At 37.7% G+C, this 9,446-nt stretch overlaps 1 pseudogene across 1 annotated transcript; it reads left to right on the top strand.

The window, feature by feature from the left end:
- Positions 1-5,193: 5,193 nt before the first annotated feature.
- LOC114298752 (transmembrane 9 superfamily member 12 pseudogene) lies at positions 5,194-8,321 on the top strand (annotated as a pseudogene). The gene is made up of 2 exons (XR_014338670.1): positions 5,194-5,326; positions 6,073-8,321. The product of XR_014338670.1 is annotated as a transmembrane 9 superfamily member 12 pseudogene (transcript).
- The last annotated feature ends 1,125 nt before the right edge of the window (positions 8,322-9,446 follow it).

Raw genomic sequence — 9,446 nt, 5'->3', positions numbered from 1 at the left:
TGTTCGAGCGGCCAATCTGACGCTCGAGCCGAGATCGCGGGACAGTTTTCTATAAATACGTGTTTAAGTTAGACTCTAGGGTAACGCCTCCAGATCTTCTTCTTGGGTTCTAGGGTTTATATCTGGGGCTATTTTGCTAGTTTTCTTTGATGTTTCATTGATTATTCAACTCATGATTTGAGAAGCATACATCAAAGGTTTGTTTGTTTATTCTACATAAAAGAAAGAGTTGTTCTTCAGTAGATTCTGGGGAATTCGAGCCTGAAGCTTTGGTGGATTCTAGAGTGGCTCAACGTCAAGACAATTCCGAGGTGAAGACGGGGTTGGAAGAGGCACATTGGGGTTGGTTCAATTCGGGCGTGGATTCGCTAGGTAATTGAGAGTATACCTGTGTAATTCATTTATATCTTCTTAGTGGATTGTTTTGTGGTTGTTGCCCGTAGTTTTTTTTATCACAATTTGAGGTGCTCCAATTGTGGTTTTTCCACGTTAAAATCGTTGTGTTGATGTGTCTTGATTGTTTGATTGAGATTGTTATATACTGCTTAAAATTGATACATAATCACAAATCATTATCTAGGGGATTTCTAGATTTTTCAATTGCTATCAGAGCAGGTCGTTCTATTTTTTTTTTAAAAAAATCTTTTAAAACGAGATCTTGTTTGATTTGTGATAATAGATTCAATACGTGAGGGAAATTCTATGGTTCGACCACCCCTACTTGACAGATCCAATTATTCTTTTTGGAAAGCTCGGATGAGATCGTTTTTGAAATCTATTGATGAAAAAGTTTGGCAATCTGTCATGTATGGGTGGACCGAACCAACGATTACCGTTGATGGAGTAACTTTCCCCAAACCAATTGATAAGTGGGACACAATTGATTACCAAAATAATAGCTGGAATAGTAAAGCTATCAATTCTCTCTTTTGCGCTGTCACACTTGAAGAGTTTAGCCGTATTTGCAATTGTGAAGTCGCAAAAGAGGCTTGGGATATCTTACAAACTATTCATGATGACACTCCTTCTGTTAAACGCTCAAAACTTCAAAGGCTCACGTCTAGTTTCGAAAACCTTTCAATGAAAGATAGTGAGACCTTTGATGAATTTTATGCGAAGTTGAGTGACATTATAAATTCCAACTTCAATTTAGGCAAAAAAAATACTTGAATCCAAAGTTGTGGGAAAAATTTTGAGATCCTTGCCCGATCAGTTCCAACCAAAAGTTACGGCTATTGAGGAGGCTCAAGATGTTGACAAACTCAAGTTGGATCACCCGGTTGGAAATCTCCAAACTTATGAGGCACATAAGAATTTCAAAAAGAAACAAAAAGATGCTATTGCTTTTAGTAGTGCTCATAGAGTTGGAGAGGATTCTGATAAGTATTATGAGATAGATTTCAAGGTTACGGCTGCTTTTATTAAACAATTTAAATTTTTTTTTTTTGAAAAAGAATCATAATCTTTTGGAATCTACTCATACTCATAAATCTAAAGGCAAAGATAAACTCAAAATTAATTTTATAGCCAAAAAGGAGAAAAGAAAGATATAAGGGAACTCTGAAAGAGTCCAATGCTATGAATGCCAAGGAGTTGGCCACTTTGCTTCAGAATGCCCCACTCGTTTGAAGAAGAAGAAAGCCCTTGCTATCACTTGGGATGATGATTCAGAATCTGATAAAGATGTAAGTGACAATGAAGATCAAGGCGGAGAGGGACATAAACAATTCCTTGCTTTCATGGCGGCTTCCGAAACTGAAGGACGAACAGAATTTCTGAAGAGACCGGTTGAGAATGCCACTGATGATGAATCCTTGGGAAGTGATGATGAAGAGCTTGAGTAAGCTTATGAAAAGTTATATAAGGAATCTCTTAACTTATCTAAATTGAATGACAAACTCACTATGAAACTCAAAGCATATGAAAGTGAGAATGTCAAACTAAAAGAGGAGATTTCCGAGGCTAGGATTGATGCCATCAAGATAGCTAATGATCGACAAGCTCTTTGTGCAAAACTCTTAACTTGTGAGACAGAGAGGAATGAGCTACAACAAATCTATGCAATGTATGAAGAAAAGATTGAATCTCTCGAGATGTCTCAAGTTGCCTTGGAAGAACTAATGATCAAGAAAGAGGAAGAGCTCAAGTGTGCTATGGCTACCATTGGTCTTTGGAACAAAGGATCAAAGACTTTGGAGGATATCATTGGGTCTCAACAAATTTGTTCTGACAAGAGTGGCATTGGATTTGGTGATAACAAAGAGCAAAAATAGAGTGCATCTACATCTCATCATACAAGAACTCAAGGAAAAGAAGAACACAAAATTCAACATAAGGATAGACTTCTCAAACTTCCTAGAGTTGGTAAGGTAAAAGAAAAGAAGGTACACCCTGTTTTTATTTGTCATCATTGTGGTATGCATGGTCATATTCGCCCTTATTGTTATAAGTTGCATGGGAGAGTGTCTCATAAAGATGGAAGAAATTCTAACATCTCATGGGGTAGGAGACACTTCATTGGTAGTAATGAGGTTAAAGGTCATATTAGACCTCGTTATTTTGATCAGCTTGAGACCAAACATGGAGCGAGTTTGTATTTGCCTAGACCTAGAAATAGGAAGGTTGAAACCATGTCGAGACAGGTTCCCATTGAAATGGAAGGAAACCACAACGTCAAGACACCACCCAAGAACCGCCATTCTCACAACTTTGTTCATACTAAAGCAGTTTGGGTGAGAAAACTTGACTTGTGTTAATTTGTTTAGTCGTTTTAGTTTTTGGGTTTCTGTATGTTTTTTTTGAGTCATTTAGTGTGAGCATGTTCGTTCTCCGACTGGCTTTGTTTAGAAAAAAAAAATGAAAAAAAAAACCAAAAAGATTTTCTTAGTACGGTTTTGCAAGCTTGAAATTTTTGAGTGGTCCTTGGTGCATATTGGAATTGATGAGAATATCCATTACATGTTAATATGTGTGTGTTTTCTGTGGTCATTACTCATTTTGGAGTGTGTGTTTTTTGATTAGTATGTCTCATTATGTACACACTCTTGGATTAGCAAATATCGGAGTCTTCCGCCTTAGTGATTATTTTTTTCTTATGGACTTTTGGCATTGTATCTTTTACTTTTCTAGAGGAATTGACCTATACTAGCATATTATGGGTGATGTTGAGTCTCTTAAACCACCTTCCATCTTTTTGCATCTCCACGACTTTCCCCTCTGTTCTTTGTAGTCCAGGCATGAAGAAAATGCTACCTCAGAGTGACCAACCAGGCCATCCTTATTATATATATACTTCTCTCGTTCGGTTTCCATACTCTTGAGCATGTCAGCCGCCAATGAGTGTGCAAAAGAAAGAAAAAATGTGTAAAAGAAAGAAACAAAAAAAAAAAAAAAAAAAAAGTGCAAAAGAAAGAAAAGAAAAAGATGTGAAAAAAAAGGGAAAAAAAATAAAGGTTTCATTGAATGAGAGGAAGCCTCCGCCTTTACTCAACAAATACCCCTTGATTCCTAGTGGTTTGACTTTCCTTAGTTGTGCTTAGATTCTCTTGTCAGAGGTCCAGCTATCAGATCACTACTAGGATTTGAATCTTGTGTTTGTCGAACTCCAAGAGTCACACATACACTTTTCTCATGGGATCTATGCTTTTCTCATAATGCATCACTTTCTTTTATGAGGAATTTTCTAAAGGCTGTGCACATTGTGTTTTCAAGTAATTGTGCTTCTTGGATAGTCTTGTGTGTTTTAAGATACAAATCTGAAATTCCCTACTTGCTCCACCATATTATTTTTTGTCTGTTCATTATTTCCGTCTTGCATGCTCTTGATACTTACATCATCATATCATTGCTTGTGTGGCTTATGATCTTGCTTTTGTTGTTTGAGCTTCCTTTGTCAATTCGTGACAAAAAAGGGGAGTTATGTCATGCCATGTGTCGGGTGCATGTGTTTTAGTTTTCAGGTTTTCATGCTACATGTTTTTAAAATCTCCAAGTCACATCTATTTATGTTTTCCATCTCATGATTCAAATGCTTCAAGATAATTTAGCCATATGTTTATTGCTTTTTTATATACTCTTGTGGGACTAATAGTTGTTTTGGAGATTGTGGCACTAATAGCTGTTTTGCAGATCATGATCTTGAGAAAGAAGTTTGTTTTTATTGGCTGTAATGGGTTGGAGTGTTTATGATTTTATTTATTAGGTGTGTTTTGTCACGGCATTGCTAAAGAGAGAGATTGTTAGGTTTTTATTCTTGGCAATCCCGTTTGACAAAACTCCTTTTAGTTGTACTTGTTTTCGCACTTTTATTTCAGTAAGGCTATGAGTTTGTTAGATGCGAATCCAACTCGAATTATGCCGTGCAGAGAAGTTTGTGATGTTAATTCTTTCAAGATTGCCACTTCGCTGATTATGACAACGATCGAGCTGCCCGGTCAGCTCGCGGGGGTCGAGGGGACAGCGCCACTGCGGGGTCGAGGGGCAGCGCCCCCGAAGTAAAATGCAAAAATGCATTCAAAGTTGCCTGTCCACTCGAGCTGACATTTCCTCGCTCGAGTGGAGAATGCTGAGTTCTAGAAGTTTATTCGTCTGCAAAAATATTGGATGTTGTTTTTTCCCGCTCGAGCAGAACTTTCCACACTCGAGCGTAGGTCCGCTCGAGCGGCCAATCTGAAGCTCGAGCCGAGATCGCAGGACAGTTTTCTATAAATACGTGTTTAAGTCAGATTCTAGGATAACGCCTCCAGATCTTCTTCTTGGGTTCTAGGGTTTATATCTGGGACTATTTTGCTAGTTTTCTTTAATGTTTCATTGAGTATTCAACTCATGGTTTAAGAAGCATACATCAAAGGTTTATTTGTTTATTCTACACAAAAGAAAGAGTTGTTCTTCAGTAGATTATGAGGAATTTGAGCTTGAAGCTTTGGTGGATTCTAGAGTGACTCATCGTCAAGACAATTCCGAGGTGAAGACGGGGTTGGAAGAGACACATTGAGGTTGGTTCAATTCAAGCGTGAATTTGCTAGGTATTTGATAGGATTGTTTTGTGGCTGTTGCCGTAATTTTTTTTATCACAATTAGAGCACCTCCAATTGTGATTTTTTCACGTTAAAATTATTATGTTAATTTGTGTTGATTATTTGATTGGAATTACTATATACTACTTAAAATTGATATATAATCACAAATTATTATTTCTAGATTTTTCAATACAAAAATGTCAACCCCAGAAAATTAGATAATCTGTATCCATTCTACAACCCTTGATCACAGGACGAACCGAGTCGAGTCGAACCAGACTGTTGCTGAGTTACGCGATCTGCCACTGGTGCGTCTTCAATTTCTTACCATCGATACGTTACATACATATATGTGTATTTGTACGTCTATGAAGAACACAGTGATTAGTTCGGGCTGTTGTTGTAGTCCTCTGATTTGTTTATTGTTCGTAGAGTTGCGGAATTGTGTTCAGTTGTCTGTTCTTGCTTTCAACTTTTCTCAGCCCTTGATTTGAATGGATTTGTAGATTGATAATTAAGAACAAATATAGTATTTTGTTTACTTAGTTCATGTATGTAATGTATTTACCGTATGTATTTGGGGCAGGACACTTTTGATACGTTATTTATTTATTTGAAATAGGAGGGGTTAATTGTATTGGTCAAGCAATAGATCTGTATTTTGCTACTTGAAGGGTTAGGCTTTACCTCTCGTCCTCATCTGGAGGGAGTATGATAATTTGTATAGTTCATTTTGTAAATCCCTTGTGTATATTGTCTATGAAAAAATTTGGATGGATCCGATAATTGTAATATATTCAATTTTTTTGCATGAATGATATATATGAAAAACTTTGTAAAAATGAATGGCTCGGATTATCGAAATGGGACATGTGTTGGACTCTATGGGTCCAAACAATATGTGGACTGCAGGAAGCCTTTTTTTCAATTACTTGTTCTTTTCTTCTTCCATAAAGCTAATTAATTGTATATTTTCTCTGGGAAGGGATGGTTGGATACCTTCTTACTTGTTAGATCAATTTCAAAGACTGACATGAAGATTTCACTTCTGCAGATTTGATATTGAATAAGCCTGTGGGCGTAGCTTAGACTAAGAATAGTTTTTTAGGGATCTGCTCTGTGTTCCTTTTTCAAACTCAATGATGGCTTGTAAGTTGATCCCAAAAAGGGCAAATTGGGTAGCTTTCATCTATACAGTTCTTGTTTCATATGCCCGCAATGGTTTTTATATGGGAAACAAGAAGCATACATATTCAACAGGTGAAGAAATATATGCCAGAGTTAATTCATTGACCTCTATTGAAACTGCACTTCCCTTCAGCTATTACAGTCTCCCGTACTGCAGACCCTGTAGGCAAATTAAGAGAAGTGTTGAGAATCTTGGACAACTCCTTATGCGAGACCAGATTCACAACTCTCCATACCGTTTTCGAATGAATGTCAATGAATCTGTATTCCTCTGCACTACAAGTCCATTAAGTGAGCATGAGGTAGAGCTATTGAAACAGAGAACTCGTGATCTGTATTAAGTAAATATGATTTTGGATAATTTGCCTGCCATGAGGTTTGCTAAAGAAAATGGAATTAAGATTCAATGGACTGGGTTTCCTGTTAGGTATGCACTGCCAAATAGTAATGAAGATTACATTATCAATCACCTCAAGTTCAGGGTTTTGGTTCACGAGTATGAAGGGGCAAGTGTGCTGATAATTGGTACTGGGGAAGAGGGTATGGGCGTAATTCCGGATGCTGAGAAGAAGCAGCCTTCCGGATTTGAGATAGTCGGTTTTGAGGTTGTCCCCTGCAGTGTCAAACATGACCCCAAAGCAATGTCAAAATTCCATATTTATGACAATATCTATGTAAACTGCCCGTTTGAATTTGACAAATCTCAGATAATAAGGGAGCAAGAGAGAGTATTATGAAGTTGAATTTGTGAAGAGCGATATTAGATGGCCATCTAGATGGGATGCTTACCTGAAGATGGAAGGTGCTCGAGTCCACTGGTTCTCCATCCTAAATTCGCTAATGGTGATCTTTTTCTTAGCTGATATCGTTTTTGCTATATGTTTACGGACAGTCAGAAGTGATTTGACAATGTATGAGGAATTGAACAAAGAAGCTCAGGCATAGATGAACGAGCAGCTCTCAGGCCGGAGGCTTGTTGTGGGTGATGTGTTCAAAGAACCAAATCACTCAATGCTACTTTGTGTGATGCTTGGAGATGAGGTTCAGATCACTGGGATGGCTGTTGTTACTATTGTATTGGCTGCCTTTGGTTTCATGTCACCAGCTTCTCGAGGAATGCTGTTGACGGGTATGATACTTTCTTATCTTTTCCTGGGGACTATTGCTGGTTATGCTGGTGTACGCTTGTGGATAACAATCAAGGGGACTTCAGATGGTTGGAGGTCAGTTGCCTGGTCGGTTGCATGCTTCTTCCCTGGAATTTGTTTTGTTATCCTCACTGTGCTGAATTTTATTCTATGGGGTAGCGAAAGCATCAGTGCAATTCCCATTTCTCTTTATTTCATTCTCCTATCTCTCTGGTTTTGTATTTCAGTGCCGCTCACCCTTCTGGGAGGTTTCTTAGGAACACAAGCTGAGGCTATTTGGTACCCTATACAAACCAGCGAGATACCAAGAGGGATCCCTGTATGCAAATATCCATCATGGCTTCTTGTGCTTGGGGCTGGGACCCTTTCATTTGGAACCATATTCATTGAACTTTTTTTCATCCTCTCTAGCATCTGGCTCGGGAGGTTCTATTATGTCTTTGGATTCCTGCTTGTTGTCTTTTTGTTGTTGTTGATCGTTTGTGCAGAAGTATCTGTGGTCCTTACCTAGATGCATCTCTGTGCTGAGGATTGGCAGTGGTGGTGGAAAGCATTCTATGCATCAGGTTCCGTTGCTCTTTATGTGTTCCTCTGCGCGATCAATTACCTAGTTTTTGACCTTAAGGGCTTGAATGGGCCTGCATCGGCTATACTTTATCTTGGGTATTCACTGATCATGGCCATTGCGATCATGATATCTACCGGCACTATTGGCTTCCTCACGTCATTGTATTTTGTCCAGTACCTTTATCCATCGGTGGAGATTGATTCCAAATGTATATTTGCTAAGTCCCATGGGCTGGTGTAAGTCTCCTGGTTCAAGGGATCAAACTAACATTTTGCTTTTGCAAAATTTGGCTTGCTACACTATCATCATGTGGCACCACATCAAGAGGTCATTATATTTCCTTTGCTTCCCTAGGTTTACAGATTTTAATAATATTGAAGTCATGATTTAGCTGTGTCATTCTCATTAAGCTCTGCCTGTTTTTTTTTTTTTTTTGCCTCACCTGTCATGTACTGGAAACTAAATGGAATCAGTTGAACTTGCTATCCTAGTATGCTCTTCAGATTTTATGGTGAAAGGAAACCATATTGCAAATTGTGTTGTTTTATTGACTATATATGGTGCAGCCCTCTGTTTGCATGGACAGCTCCTGTCATGGACCTCAGTATTGTAAGATGAGTTAATTTTTATAGCATTACTCTGACAAATGAAAGTAGGAACTGGAGGAGGAGTGAAATTCACTGGCCTAATAAGCTATCAAAGAAAGAAGAGGACTACTGAATCACATGGAGGGCAATTGAATGTTTTACACCTCTGATGAGGGAGATGATATTCTATTTAAAAGAAAATATCGGGAATTATTAAAATAAAGGTCCAAATATATATTTTGTTAAATAACATGAAGGACAAAATCATACATTTGTGCACGCATATAAATAAGGCACGTGCTGGGTAATTTTACACAGGTACATCCAAGTAGCACTGCAAATGAAATTAGTTTGGCAAATCCAGTATGAATGGGGATTTGATCTAGACCATCATATGGTAATCCCAACCTCTAAACCCTTGTTCCTTGGGGGATATCATTCATCTGCTAGTAAATAAAAAGAAAGGAAAGTATTATTAAAAAATATATAGATAAGAGAGAAAAGACATTATAACAAGCTAGACAAGTAGAGACTTTCCAGTGGTAGAAAACGAAAAGCATAATGCAAAATCCATACAACTAAGAGAGCATTTGGAAAATTCAAAGGGATCTCTCTCTGTTTTTGGGATCATGAAGTAGGATCAAACGTTAGGTCCATACAATAATTTTCTGTATACTCAAATCTACTAGTATGGTCAAACTCACCAAGCCCATAGTAAGTTCTTTTTATTTCTTTTTAACAAGACATTTATTTGAGAAAATATCATTTCGCCCCCCAAACTTTCATGCATATTTCAATTTGGCCCTCAGATTTTGATTAATATCAATTTTACACTAAAATTTTTGAAATTTTGATCAATTTGGCCGCTGCTGTCACATTTTGTTAACAATTGGACGGAATGTGCTGACATGGTAGGGGGCAAATTGATTTTTAAGGT

This window comes from Camellia sinensis, chromosome 8 (assembly GCF_055761805.1).
Source record: "Camellia sinensis isolate YWXY chromosome 8, ASM5576180v1, whole genome shotgun sequence".
Taxonomy (NCBI): Eukaryota; Viridiplantae; Streptophyta; class Magnoliopsida; order Ericales; family Theaceae; genus Camellia; species Camellia sinensis.
The sequence above is the reverse complement of the archived record's forward strand: the minus strand, read 5'-3'. Positions and strand labels throughout refer to the sequence as shown.